Source organism: Rhea americana, unplaced genomic scaffold (assembly GCF_003343005.1).
Source record: "Rhea americana isolate MKP2758 unplaced genomic scaffold, rheAme1 scaffold_170, whole genome shotgun sequence".
Classification (NCBI taxonomy): Eukaryota; Metazoa; Chordata; class Aves; order Rheiformes; family Rheidae; genus Rhea; species Rhea americana.
In genome coordinates this window covers 1,598,190-1,624,793 of record NW_028185817.1, presented here as the reverse complement: position 1 = coordinate 1,624,793, position 26,604 = coordinate 1,598,190, and positions in this window count along the sequence as shown.

Here is a 26,604-nt window from a genome sequence, read left to right as displayed (position 1 = left end):
CAGTAACATTAAAGAAAAGAAACCTGGCGGGAAGTCTCAAACCACTTACTTCAATTAATCTAGCAAAGCTAGTGAACCTGACAACTATACTGACAGATAGTGTGTTTATCAATTTAGCTTGTATCACACTGGAAAGTAGTTCTGAAAAATAGCTCCTGCTGTTGACCTATGTCGTATAATAGTAAGATGATTTTTTGGCAAAGTTATTTTGGCAGAAGTGGGTGACATATATAAACAAGTGAATGGGTTTTTTAGAGCTATAAATTGAATTTGATTATATTAACTCTGTATTTCACGGTAGCTTTAAATATGGATTAAATTTCCTGGTTTGTGTCTCTAAACAGACAACACCTAAGGATGTAAATCAGTGCCATTAACAACTGAATACCCTTGCTTTGGTATGACATTGAAGCCTACTAACTGAGTGATTTTAGAGCTTCTTGCCCATCAACCCCAGGGGGGAGAAAAATGCCAAAACCTCTGCAGAAGAGGCTGATAGTAACAGGTAATAATTTTAAAATACAAAATACGCTCTAATTTTCAGGTGAGCCTTGAAGAGTTACGCTGTTAAGTAAATGTTTTCTAAGCATAGTTCTGGGAAGAAGGTGTGTAAAATAACAGAGAGGCATAGCAGGGGCTTACTGATTGCAGAGGAAGCCTGGAAAGCAGTGCTGTATTGACTGGTGAGGAATCTGACAGAGATGTGTTTCATAAAGTGAAACATTTACATTTTTTGTTAATGTAAAATAGTCCTCGTTCTAACATAGCATGTGACTTAGAATTCAGTTGGCATATGCCAGACTCACTCAAAGATACAATTCTGTACATCTTTGTTTCCCAATCAAATGTATCAATAACAATGAAGGTGAAAGTAATTAAATTTCAATTATTCATGGCCGAACTATTACCTATACTAATGGTCTTAGTTTCCTGTGCTGTAGTTTTCACTGTAGTCTAAGTTAAGTTTAATCATCTTAAATTGCTAAGAGCATACCCAGAAACATTCAGCACARTAACTTGCCAGAGTTTTAAATCCCATTCATCTTGAAAGCTATTTATATTTCCATTGTCTTGACCTGGATGGAGGTATATTGGATAATGCTGAATAATAAAGTAACTTGCTTTSAACCTACTTGCAACCTCTCACGGCTTACTTTTCCCATGACACCTTCAAGAAATTGCCTAGTGTGCTGATTTCTACACTGGGAGAATCTGCTGGGGTAACTTAGGGCATTAGTATAGTGGCAGCTGGGAAAGGCCTGTGCTTTTAGTCAGATGTGATTGGAATCCCTCATATATATATATATTTACTGTAAGAGAGAGAAAAATAGTGTGTGATCTAATGTAGTTTTATTTTCTTTCTCTGTCAGCACAGCAGCAGTACATAGATGCTTCCGGGCATTCATGCAATATTTTTCGTTCATATTTGTTTCCCGACRCAAAGGTCTCTTTTAACAGTAAGACATCCATGAAATATTTCAGGAACTTCAGCTATGGGAAATTGACTGCTTGAGCCATAAACTCATATTTTGTGCTTGCAGTGAACAAACAGAAGCTTTTAATGCAAAAACAGTGCRTTTTGTATACCCATAATCAGCTCGATACATACCTGACTCTGTAAGGTTACCTGTATCTGTGGATTTTATGCATAAAGTAGGAAGCAGGGTTTATCACTGTTGAAATTATGCCTCTGCTGATCTAATYGTCAACTAGGAGTTGTGGGCTGGGTAGGGGCTTACTGGAGTTATTTAGAGCCACTGAGTCTATGGTTTTTTTTAAAAAAAGGAGTAGGGCTGTAGAAAAAACACCCACTAGGAATACAGTTCCTTGCCAAATACAGTACAGCAAAAAGGGTCCTTTAGTGCTCTGAAATCATGTAGCAAAGCTCTCTTCAGTGCATACATTTAAGTTAAACCTGACTGATCCACTCTCAGATTTATGAATTCTTTAAAGGTCCAGTAAGTTGGAACTCATTTGCAATTAAAATAAAGTGTTATTTGAAAGTCATTCTCTAAAAGGAAAAAAAAAAATGAAGAAAGAAGAGCTTTGCTACAAAAAAGACTCCAGCAATTAATTACAGCTCTTCTAGAAATAGCATGAGAGCCTACAAATAAATAGTCATTATTATTAGGAACAAGAGCAGCAGTGACAGCGCAGCCACATTACTTTCCAGGGCCAAATTAACTGATCTTTTTTAAAGTTGTTTAAAGCATAGCATTATACCACCACCAGATAGTTTAATACAGAAGAAATCCAAATTATTTCATTAGCAAATTGTAGTTGGTACTGTACATTACGTTTTGTTCTTTTTAGCTTTGTGAGTGGAAAGGGCAATTTTTGATCTAATGGGAAATAGATCTTTTCAAGGTTTCATTTAAAATGCCTTTACAGGGAATTCTTCTCTATCATACACAGAATAATTGAGTTGGAAATCATTTATCTACTGGTCAAAAGTTGCACCTTATTTTTCCTTTCTGTTTCACCTGATTTAAGATAGGATGTGCTAGAGGAAAAGATTTTGCTGATTTTAAAAAAATGTGCGAGGACAAGTGGTAACTAGTAGAGTTACAAAGTATGCTCTAGAGGTTGGATCACTGGAGGAGGAACACAGAACTGCAGAATGCTATTCTTTTACTACCACTGACTTTCRGTCTGTTGTTGTAGCAGGTATTCTTAGCTTACCACTTGCTGAAACCAGTAGCATTATACAAACAAATAAAGGATCTTCTGCAAGATTTGTTATTTGTGCAGTTCGGTGCATACACCTTAGCAGTACCCTTTCAGTGCTTTGAATCAAGGTTGTAAAAAGTTCAGTATCACTGCAACTGCTTCACAGTATGATTCATCACACTGTATCCATCTAATAATTTAAATGATTAGTGTACTTAATTGCTTAGGCTGCACATATGGTGAAAGGAAAGTCTCTAATATTTCCATACCACCATCAGTAGACATTCTTCTCAGGTAGGATAAATTACCATCTGAAGATGCCTCTCTCTTCCAGTGTCTACAGAAAGGGGCTAGACAGTTAACGAAACGTATGACCTTTAAACATCATATGAATAAATCTCATGCTCAGGTGAGAGGAAATAGCTCTGTTGTTTTGGATATTTTTGTCAATACATTTGGGATTACATTTGGGGTTCCAGGGTATGCTGATCATGGAAGATAAGCCTTTTCCTTGTCCCAGGGGTGAATTTATATCCTATCCTGCATAAAGAAAATTTTATTCTCTGGATTACTCACAAGATGAGCTTCAGCAGTGGAGTAGGAGGAACTCTATACCTTTCCTCTAGAGCTGAGATGATAAGGATTTCATTTTGGATAAGTGTCTTACCCTTCTGAAGGGATTCAGCACATAACTTTAAAGTCAAACCAGATGTAAATGACTTTGCTACTTGTTCTTATCTTCATCACAGATCTGACCAGGAAAGGGAAGGTGCTAGAAGGTAAGTCAACCTCAACCTGAAAGGCCATGGAACTGTTAAGAAAGGTTTCATTAGATTTGCTGATCAATAAATTCAGAAACCTCCCTGGGGCAAGTGGTAGAATATATCTCAACTATACCTGGAGAGCAGAGATTATAAAATTACTCAAACCTCTTCATGCTAGAATAGGCCACAGTTTTCCTTAACTTTCAGCCCATTTATTCCATTTTTTCATGTTCTTACAGATAAGTGTGGTGTCAACAGGGCATTTCCTTTGCCTCATCCAGAAATRCCAAAGCCCAGTCAAGTTTTAACGTAGCCAACCAGCTGCCCTTTCTGACCATCTCATTTATTTGCAGAGGAGTCTGGAGTAGCATCGCTTGCCRTTCTGAGCTGTGGGCTGCCTCAGACTGAAGACAGGCAGTGTAATCTCAGCTGCCCTGAGATAAATGACAAAACTGCTCTCGGTTGCTCGGGATGTGGAATTTCACCAGARGTTCTTGTGGGACTGCACAGTACTGGTAGGGAGCATGGAGACCCTGAAAGGTAATAAAGAAATAAGCTTTTCATTGGGCAAGAACTCTTTATTTTACAGGTTTCCAGAGGCTGAAAGTATTGCCTGCTCCAAGACCCTAATTCATAAGGTCGCTACTGGTAAAAAGAACTGTAAGATAAAACTTACTACTTTCCTTACACCATCTMTCCCCCTCTGTTAGGATTTACATAGCAGCTTTATACCTTTTACTTTCTCAATAATGTAACTCAACACTATCGTTTCTAAGAAGTCCAACTTGTCTCTTAGATGTAGTCATAATTAATGTGTTGGCTCCTCTTTTCATTATCTTATATTAATTTTTAGTACACTTCTTTCATTTTATTGTATTTAAACCTTAAATCAATAAAAAGCATAAATGCTGTGTCTTTTGAGATTGGACGAGCTATCCAATTTTACYGTCCTATTTCACAGAGAGATCTAAAACATAAGCTATTACCACCATCATAGCTATAAGAAAATTTTATTTTTTGTTTTTATGGTGTGGTATGTTTTCTCATTTGTTGAGCCCCTATTAACAAAATTCATTGTGGTAATGTGGATTGACAAGCTTCATTTTGCCGTATTAAATTTAATTATATAAATACTAATTTGCCCCGTTGAAACTCTAGGGATAACAAAGTACTTCTAACTTTGATGTCTGCTGTAATTCTTGATGAAACATAAAAGTTAACAGTTTAAGTAGACCTTTTATTTCTTTAAAGAAATATTGCAGCTTGGAAGAATTTTATGAGCTATTTGTGTGGGCAGGAACAGTCGGACACATCTTAGAAGTGCAGAAATGAACTGATTTTGGGGAGGAAAAAGCAAGTTGCATGCTTTAATAAATACATGAACCAGTCAACTTTTCAGTTAAAAGTCAATCAACAGCTATTGCAAAATAAGACTAACTGAAAAAAGTGTCTCACATATATAGAAATCCTGACATCACTTGACAATTTGCACTTGTTTTTCTATTCTAGTATAATTGAACATTGTGAAATATTAAGAAGAAATTTATCCAGTTAGAAATCCAGAAGAGCCACTTGGGCAATTATTTCACAGTGCCATAGAATGGGAAAATGTACCCTAGAATACTCAGTGCTTTTGGTGAAATTTTGAGATGTCAATGATGAAAAATAATGGGCTTTCTGTGGAGCAGTGGGTAAATGATAAGCATTTTAGTACCTCAAGACGCAGTATCGATTTGTCCTCTCAAATCAGTTCATTCAATAGAATGTAGAGTCAGGTGCAAAACTCAGATTTGAATTTAAAGTAGAACATTACACGTTATGTAAAATTTCAGACAAGAATTTGGGTCAATTTAGGAAACAAGCTCAGCATATAGATCTGAATCCAGTTCAAATCTTCCTCAAAGACTGGGATTTTTGATRCCTGTATTTTGCTTATGGTCTATCTGAATCAGATAGGCGCTAACAGGAGCTTCCCAGGCAGAAGAATTATGGCCAAATGGAGCAGAACTTTGAAGTTAAAAACTTTATGAATATCTCCTAATTTAGCCTTGCAGACACTTGAAGGATGTACATATCCAGCTGACAGGCAAAGTAGCACACTACTGTCTCGAAACATTGTTGATGACAAAAATACTGCCATTCTTTAGTATTTTGACAATATTTTCTCCCAGACACACAACATATAATGTATTTGATATATGTCTGGATGATACCTGAGACCCTGCCTCCCCGTAATTARTGACGGAAAGGTCTTTGTTGTCTGGCAGTTAAAGGAAGCTGACAGGCAGTAGTTTGGAGTGGTGAAAAAAGCTATGGGAAGTGCTTCCCCAGGCCTGCTTGCTCTCTCCATTCTCTTAAACACTGCAATTGAACCAATTCATGAGCAAGTTCATGACCAAGGCATTGATGTATGTCTTTAGGAAAAGAATATTCTKTTTCCTTTCAGCTGAGCATGAGTAATAATCCTTGAAAATGGCTACACAAATGGGAATCCCCCACATACAGTAAGCAACCATGCTACTCCAAGCTTTGTTTAGATTACCAGTTCTTTTTGAATTTACTTACTAAGTAGTAGGAATTCTTTTTTTATCATAATTTAACAGGTGATTGGAGTGCTTTAAGTGTGCTAATTTTAAAGGTTTACCTGCAGGAAATTCAGGTTTATATTTAATCCCATCTTACAGGTTATATGATTATTTACCATGTCTAGCTATGTCTCATATGCAGTGCAGAATAAATACCGTTTTGAAAATTTTTTATGAAGAAGTCAAATTTTTTTGAGATTGTGGAGACAAAAAAGTCTTTTTTAGATATGGCCAAACCATATCTTTATCATTCCTTCCAAGCAGTGATTTCTGGGAAGAGGACAAAACTCTTCTTGGCAAGTCTTATGAAAAATCTATGGACAGTCATTCAGGAAAATAGAATTGAAGTTTCCTGTGACCATCCCTTTTTTTCTTCTCTTCCAAGCTAAATAGTCTTACTGGCTTTCTCACCAGTGTGACCTGCTATTGTTTTTTTAAAAAAATATTGTAGTACTAGTAGTGACTTCCTCTGTATTTGGTCTTTGGAATTTAGGCTTTCCTGTAAACACTGCAAGCAGATAAATCAATCGCTCCTCATCTCCACATCTTCATGAGCTACTCTTATGTTCCTTTCTTTTCCCAACTGACAGTGTTAGCACACTGGAGGTGAGAAGGAGCTTGAGGCASAAAGTAAGATTTGTAACTTCCAGTAGAATATGTTGAAGGGTCATCTGGCTGTGTACTCTATCTTCATTTGCCTGGCATATCGCTGTCAAAGGTAATATCTGTGTATGGAAATATTATGCCATATTACATGWGACACTTTTGCATTTACACTGACTTGCACTGCTTGGGTAAAGAAGCGTTAAACCCTGAAGGCCCATTCCTACAGAGATCACATGAACTGTGCACATGTCCGTGTCTTCTTGCCATTGGAGCAGGGTGTGAACTTGGGAAGCAGCAGAATATTTGCATATGTCAGCAAGAGCCACTGCAGTGGACTTATGCTCCRTATTGTTACAGGAACCCAGCCTTGACCAAGATAGCCCAGTTAGAAAAGGTTGCTTGAAAGCGCCTCAGACATGTTCTTCTTGAGTAGCTAAGTGTGCAGGAGGTCTGCTCTATCAGCATCTGTCTCTCTCTGTCTGCCTTTTGTTTTGTTTTTTATTAAGAAAATGATGTTCAGGCATTCACAGTGCCATAGAGATAATATTGATGACTGGGCCTAAGATTTATGTGGTTAGTAGTTACAACTCTGTATGTTGTCCTTTGAAAAATGACACTACTCTCTTGTCACAAAATATGCCAAGAGCACCATGCACAGGAATCCTCAGCCTTGAGTCTTACTGTATTATGAGATATGGTCACATTTTCTTCAAGCATGAGAARTTAACATTTTACAGTAAAATGGTGACTCAAAAAATGAAAATAATCTCCAAAAATAATAATGACACTAATACCTCCAGGGAGAGAAAAGAAGGATCATAGATTATCAAGTTAATTGTTATGGCTTAATCCTTGTAGAACAGATTAGATTTTTAGTAGTAAAATGAGTTAATGACTGCTGATGATTATCTTAATTCTTTTTGAAAAATGAATAGAAGACCAGCTAAGAATAAATGAGAACAGATGTGCTTACTCCKAAGATTAATATTTCAGTTTATTCTGGAGTCATGTAAAAAATTGATAGCTCCATCTATTCATCCATCCGTGTAAAATACAATGAAGTGACCACGACATGCAGAAAAGCTGAGGCCTTTTAGAGCTGAGCATGAGCAACAGTCCACCATAAGAAATCAAGATTATTTTCAGACCCTAAAACATAACCCCTGAGATCATATGCACTGAGATGTAGTATTTTTGCTGGGCTGACTCTRTTTAATGTGTAATTGTCCCCCTGCCAAACTCTGGCCAGCTTCATAGCTTTTCAAATGACCACTGGATTAAGTCTGTTCTTTCACAATAAATTATGTCTGTTTACCTATCACACAAACCCCAACATTTCTGAAACAGGAATGGTGCAAAGGAAGCTCTCTTTTGCAGGTAGTCAGCAGAGGTGTCCTTGTTCTGTCCCTGCAATGCAGCCCCCCTCTGCCTTGAGCTTCCCCTGGGGTACTCGCTTTATCACACGCAGTTCTGCTTTTTCACCTCCGTCCCTTAGAAGAAATGCCCCAGGAGTGCCACACCTCTGCAGAGCGGACTTGTTCATTAGCCCTCTTTCTGGTGCAGCAGCTTTGCTCTACTAAAGGAATTTTTGTAAAAGTTTCTATCCAGGAACCTCTGGAGAGAGAGATTTATTTGCCTGTTTGCCCTGAGTGCAGCACTGCTGCAGCTGAAGCCTGAGGAAATGTAACCAAGCCAACTTTAAGTTACCATATTTTTGTCTCTCATACAAAAGCAAAACAGCTTTCTGTTTATGAAGTTCAGCTGTCATGCAGGCTATAAAAATGTGCAAATACTACCARAAGTTTATCCATCAGATCCCTCTCTCCCAACAGGATTCCTCTCTTGGCTTTCGCCAAGCCTATACCTTCTCCTCTGATCCATCAGCTTAACCTCTGGCTTTGTGCAGCTAAATGAAGTTCCAGTGCCTCCGTATGACTTACTTTTAAAGAGCTGTGCATTATCTGAGGTGTGATTCATATGCATGGCAAAAAGACATTTATGCATCCACTGATGATGATGGAGAAGTGAGTAGACCAGGTGCCTAGTGGTGAAGTTACGCCCCAAGGAAAGAAGTGTGCATCCTATCAGAAAACGCTATTATATGTGAGTGCAACAGCAAAAGGTGCTAAACATGAAGTAATCACCTGTGTGCTACAGCAGCTAATGTCTTGACGGGAAGGAAAAACAGTGTAACTGTATTGACATGGTACAAATCCAAAGCTAACTCAGGCATGCCTGTGCAAGCTGCCTTTGTATGGGTGCTGTGCAAACTAGCTCCTCAGAAAGCTCCAGCACCACAGGGAGTACCTGGTACAGTGACTGCCTGGTTATCTGAAATCTCGGTAGTGCACCTTCACTCTGAGCCGTGCATTGAGGGCTTGCAGAYACCTCTTTGTGGTAGCCTGCTGTGTTTGACTGGGTTGTTTTTCAATTTGTATATTTTTTTAAATAGAATGAAGGAGTCGAGAGGACCTGTCTGACAAGAAAAGGAGAGAGTGCTTCTTTTTTGGAGAGCGGAGAGCCTGTGGGCCAAGCGCAGAGCTGAGGAGTGCAATGAAGGGCAGGRCACAGCAGGCCACAGTAGCAATGGCAGCAACATCCCAGGGGCTGGGGGAACAGAGTAGAGCATGCTACTGCTCAGAAAATATTTGAGATTACCAAAACCAAGAGTGGGAATAATGACCTTCCTTCAAGGATGATGAAGAAAGGAGCTCTGTAGCCACTTTTTAGGTCTGTTTTGTTCCCAGTCACTGTGAACTTTCCATGCTTAAAAAGYTAACTATTTTAGTTCATATCCTTATAAAATCTGGCATTTTTGAAGTTCAAAAGTCTTTTGATATTCTTTGGGGATCTCACTGATGTGAAGTCTTGTCACTCTGCTCTCTGACAAGACCATCAGATTTCAGATGTGGTATCTGCAGCTAAAAATAGCATATATTATGATCATCAGTAGCTGTATAGCACCAAATATTAGTTATCATAATATGTAGAAATTTAGGGATAGAAATATGTTTGTTTCCTGCATTGTTAATCTTCACTGTATATTAGAAGTTGAGTTGAGTGGGTCAGACTTGTAAATCTGCTTGGTAAATCTCTAGCGTAGGGAGTAAATGCAAACTAATAAGAACATACAGTTAAAGTGCTAATCAGATTAAAGGATTTGAAAATATTGACAAATTTCATTCATTTACCTTGAGAATCTATATTGTGAAGTGACATTTAAGGAGATATGTTTGATTGGCAGTGGAAAAAAATCACATGATAAGCTGAAGGAATTGCAAAGAGACATACACTACCTTACAGAATGCCTAACAGTAGGAGAGCCAAAGAATCGTTGCTAATTATATTGTCAGACTGCAAAAAATTAGGTTGGAGATAGAATTTGAAGATCAAAACAACACAGTCTCCCTGATTTCACGTGGAGGAGTAGTCTGTAAGTGGGAATCTGAAAGACCTCTCTCTAAGGTGATTACTGTACTAAATATTTAAAAAAGCACTTGGCAATAGGCTGCTTAGAAAACTGTTACAAACCCATAGAGCTGTTTCTTGTTTTGTTTCCCATGCATTTAAATGAAAAGGAGAAAAGGAGAAACATTTGTAAAGCTTTTAGTGAAGGAGTGCATGGTGGGGTTTCTAAAGGATTTTCTAATACGCTAATATATGACCTGCCATTTAGAGCAATTGCATTCCTGACTATGAGTAGAAGAACTTTATAAAGGATAAGCGAAATAAAAATGATACCTAAASTGTATGGTTGAGATATAAGAATAAAAATAGCCCAATGTACCTATGCATAGATAAGGCCATAGTTTCTCTTCTGCTGTTGTTCTTCATATGCTTTTAGGTGATTTTAGCCAGAATATTTCTCTTCGAGTTATATCTCTGTGAACTGTGATTAAGGATAAGGTGCAATGACACATCTTCWAATGCATGTGAATGAGAGGATAGTTAAATATGTATTATTCAAGGTCTAGGTCTAGTTTGCTTTCTGACAACGCTGGAAGAGTAACTGCTGACAATAATGTTATAAAAGAATAAATATACCCTTTGGTGTTTACCTGAGGCTAGTGTATGACTGCTCATGAATGGAAGGAGAAGAAATGTAAAGCAGGATGCAAGCCTACAGAAGCAAAGTCACTTCTTTTCCCACTCTGTTGCAGTGATGGCATGCAGAATGAGSAGTGTCATCATATCGGCCCTGAGACGTTGGTCAGAAGTAAGAGAGCTGACATACATACTCAGGTGAGCAAGAATGGTAGAGACACATTTCAAACTCTATTACTTGCTACTGCAGAGCTTTTCATGTCCTGCCCTCAGGACTTCACTCCTTTCTTTAACGGTATGTGATTCAAAAGCTGATGAGAATATAGGCCAAAAAAGTRAACTTTTGTGATATAAAGGCATGGAGAAAAAAAGAATTTCCCTCTTTGCAAGGGAACTCGTCGTTGCCAGAAACACATGGCATGTGAGTAAAKACAAGCAAACATGGGTGGGCTGGAAAGAAGTGGGTGCAACACAAGGAGTTTGTTGCTCGTATGGAGAGCTAATGTCAGTGACCTAAATTGTGCTGGCCTAGTGAAGCTAGGCGTGACCGTTGTTTCTTGCTACACTTTGATGTGGAAATGTTTGAAGCTGGGATGTCTCATATTTTAGAAAAACACCCTGTTTATTGRTCATGGATCTGGATTTGTCTAGGATTTTACTTCCTGAGCTACAAAGGCAAGACTCTGGTCCTTGTGCCTTTTTGAACAGTTAACTTACTGAAATGAAATTGTATCACCAAGATGGAAAACGAAGCACTTAATACAATTAACTCCCTTTTTATTTCTCCTCTACAAAGTATTTAGCTCATTACGAATAGCTGCAGAATGATTTTATTGTAGATACTTTGAGAAATATGGTTATTGCTTGCAATTTACTGTTTGTTAATTATTTTATCGAGAGCTCTCTAATTAAAAGCTTTGTCTTTTTCTATCTCTCGTCACTCAGATAAAGCAGATAACAATAAAATAACTTTTAATGAAAAGTATTCAATCTAGTAAGTCAAGTGTTCTTTACCACTAAAACAATGAGATAAAGATTAGCTGAGATAAACCTTCACTGTGTTATCATTATGGTATGCCCAGAGGACTAAAAAGATGAAACACCACCATCTGTTTACAGCTTCATTTTCTATTATTAGAGGAARAATTGTGGTGACCCTAAGGTCACAATAAAAAGATGCAATAGTAAAGAAAGTTGTTTTACTCCTTCTATTATTCAGGCGTAGATTTTTCAGAGCCTACAAAAGTGTCTCCCTTATTTGTATGTTTTTAGGGTGTAAACCTTACCCTCAGGATCACAGTGAAAATGTGCRATATTATAGAAAGGAAAATCCTCATTTTGTCCTTTAAAAGACACTGCTCAACTGCTCTACTCAACTCAAACTCCTTAGTTACTCTCATAGGCCACTAAATAAAAAGAYTCTTACTTTCTTCTGCTCAACTCACCCTCGCTTTATTGAGATGTAAACATATGAGGAGCTGTGACCCTATACAAGGGTTAGATTCTCTCCAGATGTTCAAGAATTTGGACTTCTTCATGCTCAGCCTAATTTCCAGTGTTCAGTGTCTGCCTGTTTTCCTCTTGCCTTGTTTTCTGCGTTTATGAGCTCTTCGATTATATTGGCTTAGTCAGAGCATAATTCCAGTGACTTAACTGGAACTGGCAGGTACTCGTAATATACAAATGTGTAAGTGATCATTAGATCAAAATCAAAAGCCTCACACCGTACATGCCTGGCTAAGGCAGGCATACGTTTTCATTTTTAATCTGAAGCACATAATAAACTCCATTTGAATCAAGGTCTAGCTAAGGTTCTAGTGGTAAATTCCAGGGAGACTAGAGAACGAAGAAAGTGAGATTTATACCTCTCTAAAAGCATTTAGTGCCACCTGAGATAGCTCTGTTGGAGAGTTGCCTTTTTGTCTTTTTCCTTCATGTGGGTGTTTCAGTACTAGCATGTGAATGTTCCATGTTGAATAGAATTTTTGCTTTCTTCGTCATAATTCGAGCATTTATTAGAGAGCAGAGTATATGCTGGGGTTTCTTTAGGCTGTCTTTTAACACTATTCAAAGTATGAATTTACCTTTATATTTTTCAAAATATGGCCTGCCACATAATCTGCCCTAACAGGAAGCTGTAGTACTACTTGTTTTCAAGGTGAAACCCAGTTAGAAATCCAGAGTAAGTCTTAGACATTGCATAGGTAACACCATTGGTGGCACACTGAAATTTTTCTAAAAAGATTTGTTTAAAGAACCAGTTGCAAAACTTTCTTTCTCAAGAATATCTTGAAACACTGAAGACCAAAGAATAGATTCAATAAAGGATATTGATGGTAAAGAATTACTGAGGAAGAGTTGAAAAGCCTCACTGCAAAACTATAGTCCAGCACCTGTCCACAAATCCTGCTGATCTTGCAGACACCTCTGAGATGTTCTCAAAAATTTCCTGGGTGCCTAAGGTGGAATCTGCTCCTAGTCTGAGCAGCACAGTGCAATCTCCTACCTAAATCAGGATGCAAAAATCAGTYGTTCCTCCACAGAAGTTGTAGTAGGTGTGTACTTTGGTAGAAAGACACAAAACAAATGCAAAAAAAAAAAAGTGTTACAGACTCAGTCGCTTTCAGAATACATATATGGCTTCTTTGAAAAACAACAATAAAATTGCAAAGCAAAGGAAAGGAAGAACAAGGTGATGGTATTCAGATGTATTTTCTTGCAATCCCCAGGAACTAGAAAATTAACAGGAAACGAGGAACCTAAGTTCAGATACCTRTTTGCCCTGACAAAGTTAAACCTGCATTTCTCACATTCTCARAGACAGCTAATTCAGCTATAAATTAGTCTAGACTGAGATGGAGAAGGTAGAGATTATTACTTTTCTCAATGCCCAGTCAGTAATTTACTTCTACTTTTTCATTTTCCCTTGCTGGTTGCCCACATGATTGCAACTGCTTATCAGAAGTCTTATTTATTTTCAGTCATGCTTAGTCTATTGTTATTTCTATTCTCAATGTATTCTTGAGAGAATTTTCATTCTGGGCCTGGATATTAAAGGTTCAGTTCCTTTTATATACAATGCTMTCCTGACACTTATCTCACTTAAATAGTTTGCATATTCCTAGGAGACAGGTGAAAACTTTGGCCCTGGTGCTTGACCAGTCTGACAGTGTTAGATGTGAAGATCTATAAAACTCTCTTTCATAGTTTATTCTTAGATTCTTTCTAGTCTTCTCATTGAAAACTGGTATATGTTTCGTACTCTCACTCTTTGTTTTTTGTCAAGTTCAAAATTCACCTACTTTATTTTCATGTTGAGGAGCTGCTGTCTATGGTGCCTCCTGATCCCTTTCTCATGGCACACATCTGAGCTGCAGTGCCGAAACTTTCATTGCATGTGCCGAACATGCTTTGAAGAACTGATAGCCATTTTTAAAAGTCCTCTTTAGTGGTTTATTATTGATGGTTTTCTGTCCTTGAGCATCTTAGTCAAACTTTCCACAGCTGAACATTTGCAACACATTTCTTCTCAAAATGGGCCCACTTTGCTCAAGTTACACTGATGCAAAATGTTCCATCTGTTTCTTTTGTATGAGCAATGTTCTAGGCTCTATCTTCATCATTAAAAGGCACACTTACCTTATCATTTTTGCCAGATATTTTTAGGATTGGATAAAGTGTTGGCAGCCCCAACAGRATGGTTGAATGATCTTCAGGTCATTAAGCCTGACAGTGTAAAGAGGCAGTCTAGCAGTCTCGGAAACTGTTCATGCATGTCTGAGAGACCTAAGTGAAATTACATTGGATTACCTTCAAACCTTTAATAATCAATGAACTAACTAAGGTATGGGCACCTACAGTATTGATTTTATTGTTTTTAGAGTTTGGTCAGAGTATTTTGGAATTTAGCAAGTATGCCTTAGATGATTATTGCACTTAGTCGTAATGTTAGATAGTTTTAGCATCATTTTGTCTAATTGTAGATTAATTTTCCTGTCTCACTCGAACAGATATATTTTGGTGATGAAAATGAGAAAGGACAATGCATAAACCAAGGGGAGAACTTCTGCTGTAGTTTAAAATCAGCCATAAAACTCAGSTCCATAGAAAACTGGTGTATTCTATTTGTCTTCTATTGGTCTGCTGCTCACAGAACTTTTCGCCCAAGCCAGTTTATGGCTTTTTGATCATGTTTTTGTGCTGTGCAATGTTTGTGTTGGATTTGCAAATGGTAAATTCAGTAAATTAAATAGAAATAGTAAACAAGGGTCATTAATGCTTAGCTTTTAGAAAACCAGCTTTTTCAAAACTCCTTGAACTTTCTGTGCATGAACTATGCTTGAGTTTTTTTCTATGATTAACTCTGTCCTAGGGGTATTGTGGCATTCTATAGTTATGATGTGGCTTTGATGGATTGCAGTTCTACAATTTTCTCTCCTATAACTCTGAAGAATTCAAATTTTCTGCTTATCAATTCCATTATAATCTTAACAATGTCCAGTCCTAAATAATATCTTTGCTATGCTTTGCATTTCCTGAGGGACTGGACTTTAGTTTRCTATTTTAATTATTATTCCTCTGCTATACCAGTCTGTCCTTCCCTATGCTTATCTTTTAATATCAGATGCTTGCAGGAGTTTGAAGTATACTTGATAATCAAGGATTTTTTAAAAAAAGAAAATGCAATGTTGGATCTTGGTTTCTCCTTCTCTTCAACTTAAACACATCCTAAAAGAGAACTGCAGTGTACTACTGTACTGTAAACACTGTATTAGGAAGCTATTTATTGTAGCAGTTATGGTGCAAAACGTATGTGCTTTCTAGTCTTAGGACAGTGTGACGTTGCTAAACCATTGCCAAAAACTGCTAGTTTTAGAGGGTAGCTCATCTGCACCTTCCAAACTATGGAGCTGGTAACATTAATCCAGGAAGTTCTCCTTCATATTCTGATAATTGTGAAATACTGACTTAMAAAGCACTAGAGTGTTTCTTCAGGACTGAAGTGGAAGTCTAGTTCTTGACAGTGTGAATTAATCCTTAGCCAAAAAATCCTAACCCTCTGCGCAAAACAGCTGCAGAACAACAAAAAAGGGCTTCAAAGTTTCCTTGTTAAATAGAAAGCCAAGATTTCTTAATTTTTATTTTGTGTTTCTGTTTCTCTCAAATTAGAAGTTAATACAGCCTTTTTGCTAGTGATATTTGTAGAAACAGGTTAATATAGAATCAGTTCAAATTTAAAGAATGATCRTGATCAATTGTAGAATTTATTTTATTCTCCCAACTGAACTTTCTAAGAATGGAGTTCTTGAACATAAAATATTAATATCAGTCTTGGGATTATTATCCAAAGTAGCAATGTCTATGAAAGTAATTTTATAATTAAATTTAGCACAAGCTAGCACTCTCTCAGAGAGTAACTATATATTTATATATAGACAGGGATTTATTATAACCAGCTTAGAAATCCTTTAGTATGTCTCTCCTAAATACTGTCATCACATCTAGAAATAAAAGAAAAGATGACTGTGGAAGATATTTTTTACCTTTATCTTTTTTGACCAAAGATGACTTTGATTGAAGAAYGTGATTGATAAGGACAGGTCCAAGAAAGGATATACTGGAGGTGGAAGACGGATGACTATTTCCAAGACAGTGATCCTCCATAAATATTTGTTTGGTGAAAGCAGTTTAAAGGAACATTTTTAAAAGAAACTTGGCCTGAAATTTGAGCTGCATAAGAAGAAACTCTTACTAAGTTTTCTTCTCAATCCTGCTAACAAGGGGAAAGGACATGAGGAGGAATGGACTGAATCTGTGTGTCAACAATTGGATGCACWGCTGGTGTCAGCAACAGGATTTTGGTTTCTGTGGCCATAAGACTCTGTTCGAAGCTCGGTATCTGCTTGGGAGAGGTGGAATCTGCGTCACTAAGCAGGGCGAAAGCACCTTTGCCAGTGGGCTGCCCAAGCTGGTAAGGAGAGCTTTAAGCTAGGAATGGCAGGGGAAGGAGAGAGTAACCAGCAGCCATGTGAAAAAGGGATAGACAGGGTTGACAGGCAAAGGTCCTTAGGTGATATAGACAAAAAAAGAACATGTAAGCAACAAGCAGAGCTTAAGTAGGGGCACATTAAGCATTTGCATGAAAGCAAGGAAGTGCCTACAAGACAGCATTATGGGGAAACCTCCCGTATCCTTTCTGAGAAATTGGCACATTTGGATGCCTCTTCGAAGTGCTGGTACACTAATGCTTGCACCATGGGAAATACACAGGAAGAAATAGAGATCTCTGTGCAGTTGCAGAGCTATTACCTTGTTGGGATCATGGAGATGTGGTGGGATGACTCACATGACTGAAGTGCTGTGATGAATGGAAGTATACAGGGTCTTYAAGAAAGACAGGCAAAGAGGAGGAGTTGCACTTAATGTGAGAGGGCAGCTGGAATGTACAGAGTTCTGCCTACGAGTGGATGATGGGCTATCTGAGAGTTTGTGGGTAAGAATAAAGGGGTGGACTGACATGAGTGACACTRTTGTGGGTGTTTGCTACAGGCCACCTGATCAGGAAGAATTAGGTGAGGCCTTTTTACAAARACAGATGGAAGAAGCCTCACATTTGTGGGTCCTAGTCCTCTTGGGGGACTTTAACCATGCCAGTATAGGCTGGAGGGACAGCACAGCAAGACACAAGCAATCCAGGACATTCCTGGAGACCATCAATGAGAACTTTCTGATAAAGTGGCATTGGTGGCAGAGGAGCTAATGAGGAAAGGTGCTCTGCTGGACCTTGTACTTACAAACAAAGATAGGCTGTTTGGAGATGTGAAGGTTGGGGCAGCCTTGGCTGCAATGATCATAAGATGATGGAGTTCAGTATCCTGTGAGGAAGATGCAGGGCATACTTTGGCCTCTTCCAGGACCTCCTTGGAAGAATCTTATGGGATAGAGTCCTAGAAGGAAGAGTGGTTCAACAAAGCCAGTTAATATTCAAGGATCACCTTCTCAACCTTAAGAGTGGTCCATCCCAATGAGCAAGAAGCCATGCAAATGTCACAGGAAGCCTGAATGGATGAGCAAGGAGCTCCTGGCAAAGCTCAAACAGACAAAGGAAGTACACAGAAGGTGGAAGCAGAGGCAAGTAACCTGAGAGGAATACAGTATGAAGAGATGASGCTAGGAAGGCCAAGGCCTATCGGGAGTATAGTCTGTTGAGGGATGTGAAGGGCAACGAGAAGGACTTCTTTAAATACATCGGTAATAAGAAGACGACTAAGGGAAATGTGGGCCCACTGCTGAATAGGGCAGGGGCCCTGATAACGAAGGATACAGAGAAGGAAGAGGTACTGAATGCCTTCTTTGCCTCAGTCTTTACTGGTAAAACTGGCCCTTAAGAATCCCAGACCTTGGAGACCAAGGAGAAAGCCTGAAGAAACGAAGACTTTCCCTTGGTGGAGGAGGATCAGGTTAGGGACACTTAAGCAAACTGGACATACAGAAGWCCATAGGCCCTGATGGGATGAACTGAGTGCTGAGGGAGCTGACTGATGTTGTTGAGGTCACTCAGTCCTCTCTGGAAGATGACTCACTTGACTTCAGTAAGGCTTTCAACRGTGTTACCCATAACATCCTCCTAGACAAGCTCAGGAAGTGTGGGCTAGACGAGCAGACAGTGAGGAGGATTGAGAATCGGCTAAATTGCAGAGCTCAGAGGGTTTTGATCAGTGGTGTGAAGTCTACTTGGAGGCCTGTAGCTAGCGGTGGTCACCAAGGGTCAATACTGGGTCCAGTCCTGTTCAACTTCTTCATCAATGACCTGGATGAAGGGCTAGAGCAGTACATTTGCTAATGGCACAAAACTGTGAGTCATGGCTGATATACTAGAGGGCTGTGTTGCTATTCAGAGGGACCTCAGCAAGTTGTAGAGATGGGCACAGAGGAATATAGACTCCTGCAGCTAAGGAAGAATAATGGGAATGTACCAGTGCCAACTAGGGGCTGACCTGCTGGAAGGCCGCACTACAGAGAAGGATCTGAGTCCTGGTGGACAACAGGTTGACCATGAGCCAGTAATGTACCTTTGTGGCCAAGGTGGCCTGGTATCCTGGGTTACATTAGGAAGACTCTTGCCAGCAGGTCAAGGRAGGTGATCTTCCCCCTCTACTCAGTCTTGGTGAGGCTGTGTCCAGTTCATTCTAGTTTTAGGATCCTCAGAGAGACATGGAGCTATTGTAGTGAGTTCAGTGAATGGCAAATAAGATGATGAAGAGACTGGAGCATCTCTMCTAAGAGGAAAGGCTGAGAGACCTGGGCCTCTTCAGCCTGGAGAAGATAAGACTGAGTGAAGGGGGATCTTATCAATGCATATAAGTTTCTGAAGGGAGAGTGTCAAGAGGCTGGAGCCAAACTCTTTTCAGTGGTGTCCACTGACAGAACAAGAGGCAACAGGCACAAGCCGAGGCACAGGAAGGTCCATCTGAACATACAGAAAAACTTATGTACTGTGAGACTAAGTACTGGAACAGGTTGCTCAGAGAGGTTTTGGAGTCTCGATCCTCGCAGATGTTCAGAAGCCATCTGGCATCTGGACAGGGTCCTGTACAGTGTGCTCCAGGTGATCTTGCCTGAGTAAGGGGATTAGATAGATATCTCCAGAGGTCCCTTCCTAGCTCCAGTATTCTGCAGTTCTTTGATAAGCTTTTTGCTGAGATGATCTTTCAGGAATCATGAAGTGGGACAATTTAAAAAGCAAACAAGGTCACTCTCTTTTTGACTCCTTGTCTCCTTCCTACTCCCAAACTCTCCTCTTTGACTCATCTTTCACCCCTACTACATGGTGTGGCAGAACAGAGATGATTTCTTGGACAGATCAGAATGATCTGATGAGAAGGATTTCTTGCTTCTTTCCACTCTGACAGAAATMCGAATTTTTCTCTCCTGGCTCAGAAAGCTATGAAGAGAAGAACTTTTGACCAATGTAGTCTTTTCCTTTCCYCTTTCCAAATCACAAAGTAGTGCTATCTTTTTGGGAGGCTTTTCTGTTGCACCTTGAGTAATGTATTTGATTTCTGAGAGGAAAATGAAGTAAAATTATACAAGCCAAACCTGAATCTAAATGATGAGTAGCCTTGAAAACTTCTAACACAGATAAATGCTTATAAAGGCTTCAATAAAAGTTAATGGTTCTGGTGTTTGGATTCTGATGGAAAAAATATGTAAAATGTCAGCCTTGTAATAAATGCATTAAAGGGTGAATGCCACATTTAAATAAATAAAGCCTTATGGCTGAAAAGCAAGAACACTAAAATCCGTGAGTACGTAATAAGAATGTATTAACCTGATGGGCCTTAACTGCTCTTGCTCTGTGGARTGTAAAGTAGGAACATATCCAAAGAACTGGAGAGAGTTAAACCTGCCTTAAATAATAAAGAGCAAGTGAAATGAGATGTAGGACCCACAAGTTACTTAGACATCAGAAGCCAATTTCTTTTTTTTTCCCCAGTTGCAAATGGCTCTTGTATGATGACATTTCTCTTTTTATTTTGTGGTATATTTAAAGATATGCAGGGGTGACAGTTTTTGTATTATTGTTGTATCACTGAAAAATACTCAGATTTTTCAGTCAAGCCATAACTTTAGCCAAGATACGTGCAGTCCACTGATGATGTAGAAAATACCATATTACATGTTAAGATCTTGTTTACAACCACTCTGTATAACAGGATCACAATCCAGTTTCAGGACAAACTTCACAGTGAACAATTGATAAATGTAAATGTATTTAGGGACTGAGGCATTATCTACTAGCATTATTGCACTAGTGCACATACATTATTACATTATCTAACAGCATAGTGATGAATATCGCAACTACATTTTCAGAAAGTATCTAAGGGACATTTACTTTTTCTGAATAGCATCTGTTTCACACTCAGTTGACTGTATGTTGCCTGTTATTAGTCAGTGCAAATGTCATCCCATTGAAGTATATTTATTTCACTACCACCGTCATTATGTAGAAAAGTTCCACAAAAGATATTAATTTCATTTGTCTAGCTGTTGGCTGAAGTTCATTTAATTGTCCCACTACCAAGAGCATTTATAGCAAAAACTGAGGCATGAGGATGTAAGAACAGAGATGTGTTTCCTGGCCTCATACAGGATTGATGATCCTTCCTTGCTCTCTGCATTATTCTCTTTGGTCACCGCAAATGCTGATGCCAGCATTCACTGAGCCTTGCTAGCACAGCTAGGTGCCCAGTGGATGTCAGATGTTTGTGGTGTAGAGCTGCATCCTCCACAGATATATCTTCCTCCAGTTTCAAGACTGGAGAGGCTCTCTTCCATTCAGATCCTCAGGAACCTCTTCACAGACCTCCTATGTTTGTGTAGCTAATGTGAAAGGGTTTCTATTGTTGTTTAATCCTTCAGCACAGTGTCCCTTATCTTGAATTTTTATTGTGAGGTATGGGGTGGTTGAGGGACTTTCTCTCCCTTCCCTTCACTCCTGACTCCCCCCCAACCTAAACTCTTAAAAATTAAGCCTTCAGGGAGATAGTATAAGGTAATGGGCCTTTCGAGATGGTCAGAGAAGTGAAGTTATGAGGAAAGCAAGCAAATGTATTCACATAATACAGTATGTGCACTGCGGTACCTTTACAGTTGTTGAAGTGTTTGCCTATTACAAAGTGTCCAATAATAAAACGTAAGGAGATATGTACAATATATGCCGGAAGAAAAGAGTGCCTCAGGGATTTTGAGAGTCTGCATTTGGGTACCAAATTGACTGCTTTTCYCTGAGTGCCATATAATTGCCTGCCCGGGCTGTGTGCTGTTTTAGGTGTTTCTGCTTTTCTCTGTGAAAGGAACTGGGCCACTTGACAGATTGCTCTCCCTTCTCCTTTCCCCTCCCCTTCTAAACTTCTAACCTGAGCTTTATGGCTTTTTTTTTACTTTCGACCTGTTGATATGACACTGGATCTTGTAAGGTAGAGGAGATTTATTGTATTACACTGTGATTTGTCAATGTGCGATTTTTCGTTCTATCAGTAGGTTACTTTATTGAGATCATAAAAGGAAAATCAGTTTTTCATTTCGACCTCCTACATGTTCCACCTTAATTTATTGAAAGAATTCTACAAAGAGTAAAAGAGATTCATTTCCAGTGTTTTTAGAATAGGAGAGCGTTCCAAGGATGGGGAAGAGTGTTTTACAATAGAGATGAAAGAAAAGTTAAGAAAATGGGAAATTGAATGCCCTCACAATGTTTTATTGAATATGTTAAACTTTGATGAAGCACAAAGGCATTGCTTCATATCTTATGTCAGGAGGTAGGAAACTCTGAGGGACGAAGCAAAAGTCAAAGCAGAGTTGTTACGTTTCCCCTTCTGATCTGTTGATGAGAGAAACATACAGTGGGTGTCATTAAAAACTGAACATTATCTATTCACAGTAATTAAATCTGCCATGGTGTTTTTCTGATATTCTTAAGCTTGGAAATAACAGGAAGAATGCAGCAAAARTAAATATTTAATGGTCCTATTTTGTGCCTAAATGAAGAAATTAAACTGCAACTAGAAATGCCAGCTGATTATGTGCCCATTAAATAAACAATTTACTATGCAAATGTGCTATAGTTTAGTCATCTTCTTTGTAATGTAAAAGGTTCCCATACAGGTCCTCTTTCTATTGGTAGGTGACGTCAGTGATCTCAAAAGCAGAATGTAGATGGAAACCATTTGGGAACAAGGGCTGTCGTTTTACTGTGTTTGCATGACGCCTAATATAATGAGGCCGTTAGTTTGGCTGGGGTTGCTGCTATAATTACCATAAACAGTGTTCTAAGAGAGACTGCCCTCTTCAATGTGTGTACACAGTCTAAATGAGAGGAAGTACATTGGGGAGCCAAGCAATTCTTTAGAGTTTGGGAAGTTAAAGAATTGTTCTGATGTAGTGTCTGGGTATGAGGCAAGGCGTCAAAGGAAAGCTAAAATGGCAAATACAGTCGGTGTTAGAAAAATACCTCCAGCAGACTTTGAAATGGAAGCATTTCTGAAAGTGTAGCCAGATAGAAGAAACTGCATGATGCTGATGTCCGCAGGACCTGAAGGAGACAGATGGCCAGCAGCTTAAAAGGTTGAACACTTTCAAATATACATGGGACAGAAAGAAAGAAAATGAGAATGCAATGGACAAATGACGCTTGATGATCATAAATCTCMAACTTATTTGAAATGTGTGAGCCGTTTGAAAACACTTCCATTCAAACTAAAAACTTTCAATAGAGCACCCAAGGCTCACTAGACAAAAAAAGATGAATGGGAAGCTCAGCTGCCACTCATGACACTGTGCATTTGTAGATGAAGGTGACCTGTTAAAAATAGGATTTTAATGGGGTCATACTTCAGAGACAGATGAAAACCTATTAACTGAAGATGGCCCGACCTTAGAGAAGGAAAACAGAATAGAAAGAATGCACAGGACTCTCTAGGAGCCAGTGAAAATACTGAAAAATGTCTGTGAAAAGTGCAAGCATCTGGATAGTCACAAGCATGAAGAGAAGTCACAYAAAAGACAAATGGATTATGTCATACTCCAGTAAGGATGGAGAAGTAGGAACTTAGAAAAGGTGAAGAAATAGCAATRTGAGTTAGGAGTTAAATGACTTAAATTCAAAATATGCAATGTACAACAGAGAGATGAATGTGTTCAGGAACAAAGGGAAGTAGAGTATGCAACTTTTTATTTACTTGTGCTAATGTGGTAATTACACAGTTGCAGAAGAAGGGGCATGTGTACTTATGTTTAAACAGGACTCAGTAGTTAGTGCTAGAGCATTGAAATGGGATTTTGGCTTTGGTATAAGTTGTAGAAAGTTAGGTAGATGGTACAGTGAGAATAGATAAAGCTAAGACAGCCAAGATGTTTTAAAAAGACTCTGAGCATTTTGTTTAAATCATTTAAACAGGTGCCACCCAGAGTCAGATTACTGAAATGGAAAGGATTCATTTGCAGCTCAGTGAGTGATACTGGAGATGCAGGGAAAAAAAAAAAAAAAAAAAAAAAAAAAAAAAGAAAAACTTTGCCAGAAGCTGCCAGAAGTTTCACCAGTGGCTTTGGAGGCCAAGTTATTACTGTAAAGATGAACCACAATCACTAGATCAAATTCTAAATTATCTAGTTACTGACTTTCAAAATCCTCTAAGGATGATCTTGAAAAGACTGGAATTGATACATAGACCATGAGGAGTTGCTCACTGCGAATCTTCTCTTCTGCAGCAATTGAGATCGTGACACATTCTTCCAACTTCAATCTTAACATACTAATTCAGATTAAAGTAAAAGAGAGGTATCTCTTGTGTTCCTTAAAATCTTTATCACCTTTAGGATTCTGGGGACACAAGGAATATCTCTGGATCAGCTATTCTCAGTGCAAATTAAATCATTATTATTTAGATTGTGATACCAGACTCCATTCATGGCATATGAATCCCAGAGAACCCACACCAGACGTGCGAACACTGAAAGACTTGATAGCTCCTTCCTTAGACAGAAGGCATTTGTGCATCTTCCTCCTGTTTAAGATTGTTTGGGTGGGATATTCAAATTGCTTTGTGGATCTGGACTTAATTGACTAGGAACATGCTCTATGAGTACAGCAAATGAAAAAGAGGGTGAAATKTACTGAGTGAGATCATGGAGCTTCTGTACTCATCAGTCTTAATTGCTCACCAAAAAAATAGAAAAAAAAAGAAAAAGTAGGCAAAACTTAACAATTGTGCAAAAAATGACAAGCAACAAATTATGCCAYGATGAAAAAGAAATCAAAGGCTTAGAAACTACTGCAGAAAGTCTACCCTGTTCATGGTTTGCCAGGCTACTATGGAGAAGAGTGAATCATGGTCATAAGAGCTCGTAAGAGCTTTTCTTTCTCCTTCAGATCTCATAGATGAGTTGGTTTTGAAGGCAAAAAGAGGGGGAAAATTAGAATAATTCAGCCAGATCTTCTAGATCTTGTTTGGTAGAATTTGCCTCACCCAACACTAATAACATTGTCCTCACCCAACATCGCTACCTATTTGTATGCATTTTTGTTGTTGTTGTTCTGTTTTTTTTTTTTTTTTTTTTTTTTTTTTTTTTTTTTTTTTTTTTTTTCATTTTTTTTTTTAACCTCATTCCTACTTATGCTCATCTCAGTCCATCATGTATTTTGCTATATAAAGGGGATTTGCACTGCCTGTTCTTTTGGCCCCTCATCTTCATTCAAAAGCATGATGTATTAAAGTTAGCAGTGGGTAATTTTTTTCTCAGTATTTACCTTACAGACTGACTCACACTTCTGAATTTAAAAAAGACACAAACCCTATTATCAAGGTTATTTCGAAGGCAATTACACTGATGCTAAAATTAATACCTCTAACAAAATGCTTAATGGTTAAATGGTAAATTCTGCAACAAATTGTCTTTATTCTCAAGCTGCTATCACTTTTGCATGCAAGMATCTATAATGCTAGTGTGTATTACTGGATATTATTCTTTGATTTACATAAATTATGGAGTCCTGGCACAGAAAAGATGTTGCTTTGTCTCATGCTCTTTTTATTGCCCAATAAGATTCTTACTTGTCTCCTGAAGTCTAATTTCTGAACATTCAGGCCAAWTTTTTTAAACTTGAATGTTTGAAAAATTATCCTGTTTGTACTGTTTTYYCCCCCCTCTTTCTTCGAATCTCTTTGCTGTAGTCATAGAACAGTAGGAATTGAGAGAATCAGTGTAATGTATCCTGAGATGTCTGGTCCAACTGGGATAACATGTGTCTGCAGCTATGGCACTGACAGGGACTAGTGTAGTGGAAAAACACAAGGTTGAGCTAATCAAAAAGCCACATAACTTCTGTTCATTATTTTGGTTGGGTAAAATTCTGCTTTCCATGGGCAAAGTGGAGAGGGCTTCCTTCAGRTGATGGCCATGGTAAGATTGCTGACATTGTATTTAGCTTGCTTTTTGGTGACTTGTTCAGACTTTGTCACACTCAAAAGATCCCATTTCCTCATGTCAGATGCATGTCATCTCCGTCTTGGATGGCTGGGTGCAAAGAGTAGTGACTGGGGGAATTGCACTGCCTATTTTTGGCTTGTTCCCCACAAAAATGGTTTTCGGTGAGTGAGCACATCACAAGAAGTTCACGCTCACCTGACACCTTCTAAATATATTGGCCAGTTTCAACCACAGTTGACAAAAAAAGTCAAAGATGTTGATTTTCCACAAACGTTGTGCATCAGAGAAAGACTTGTTTAATAGGAAGCAGAAAATCCCTATGGGAGCTTGATCCTGAGAGAGAAATTTGTAGGAAATCTTTTGAATTTGTAGCAAAGTCAATTCACCTGCTTACGACCTAATCAGTCATTCCTTGTTACTGTGTGCAAAGTCAGCTGGTATGGCAGTGCTGCTCAGATTTGTGTTGCTTTTTATGAAAAGTGCCTGCTGTTATACTTTTATGATTGCAGATTGTTGTAGGACAACTTTAGGAAATGCAGCCTTAAAACGTTTGGGGAAAGCTGGGTGTTTTTTCATTCCCGTTAGAAAACATGAGCATTCTGTTCACTTGATCTCTGGTGAGGTATTAGTGTGTGCTAAAAATGTTTGACTTTAATCTTTTGAAATTGCCTCCAGGCTCATCAGTGTTTCTTTTCCTTAAAAAAGTAGAAAAGATTGAATTTATAGTTTCACTATGGAATGATAATAATGATAATAATTCAGACTTTATATCATAACAATATTTTAAACAAAAAGCAAATAGGCTAGAGATTCACATGTTGAGACATTTGGGGAAAAAATGTCATGTTTTTGATTAAATTAGCTTCTCATTGTAACAAGGTTATCTGAAATTTTCCATTTTTCATGTTTCCATTTTTGTCATAAAAGTGAGTTTCCAGTTCAAA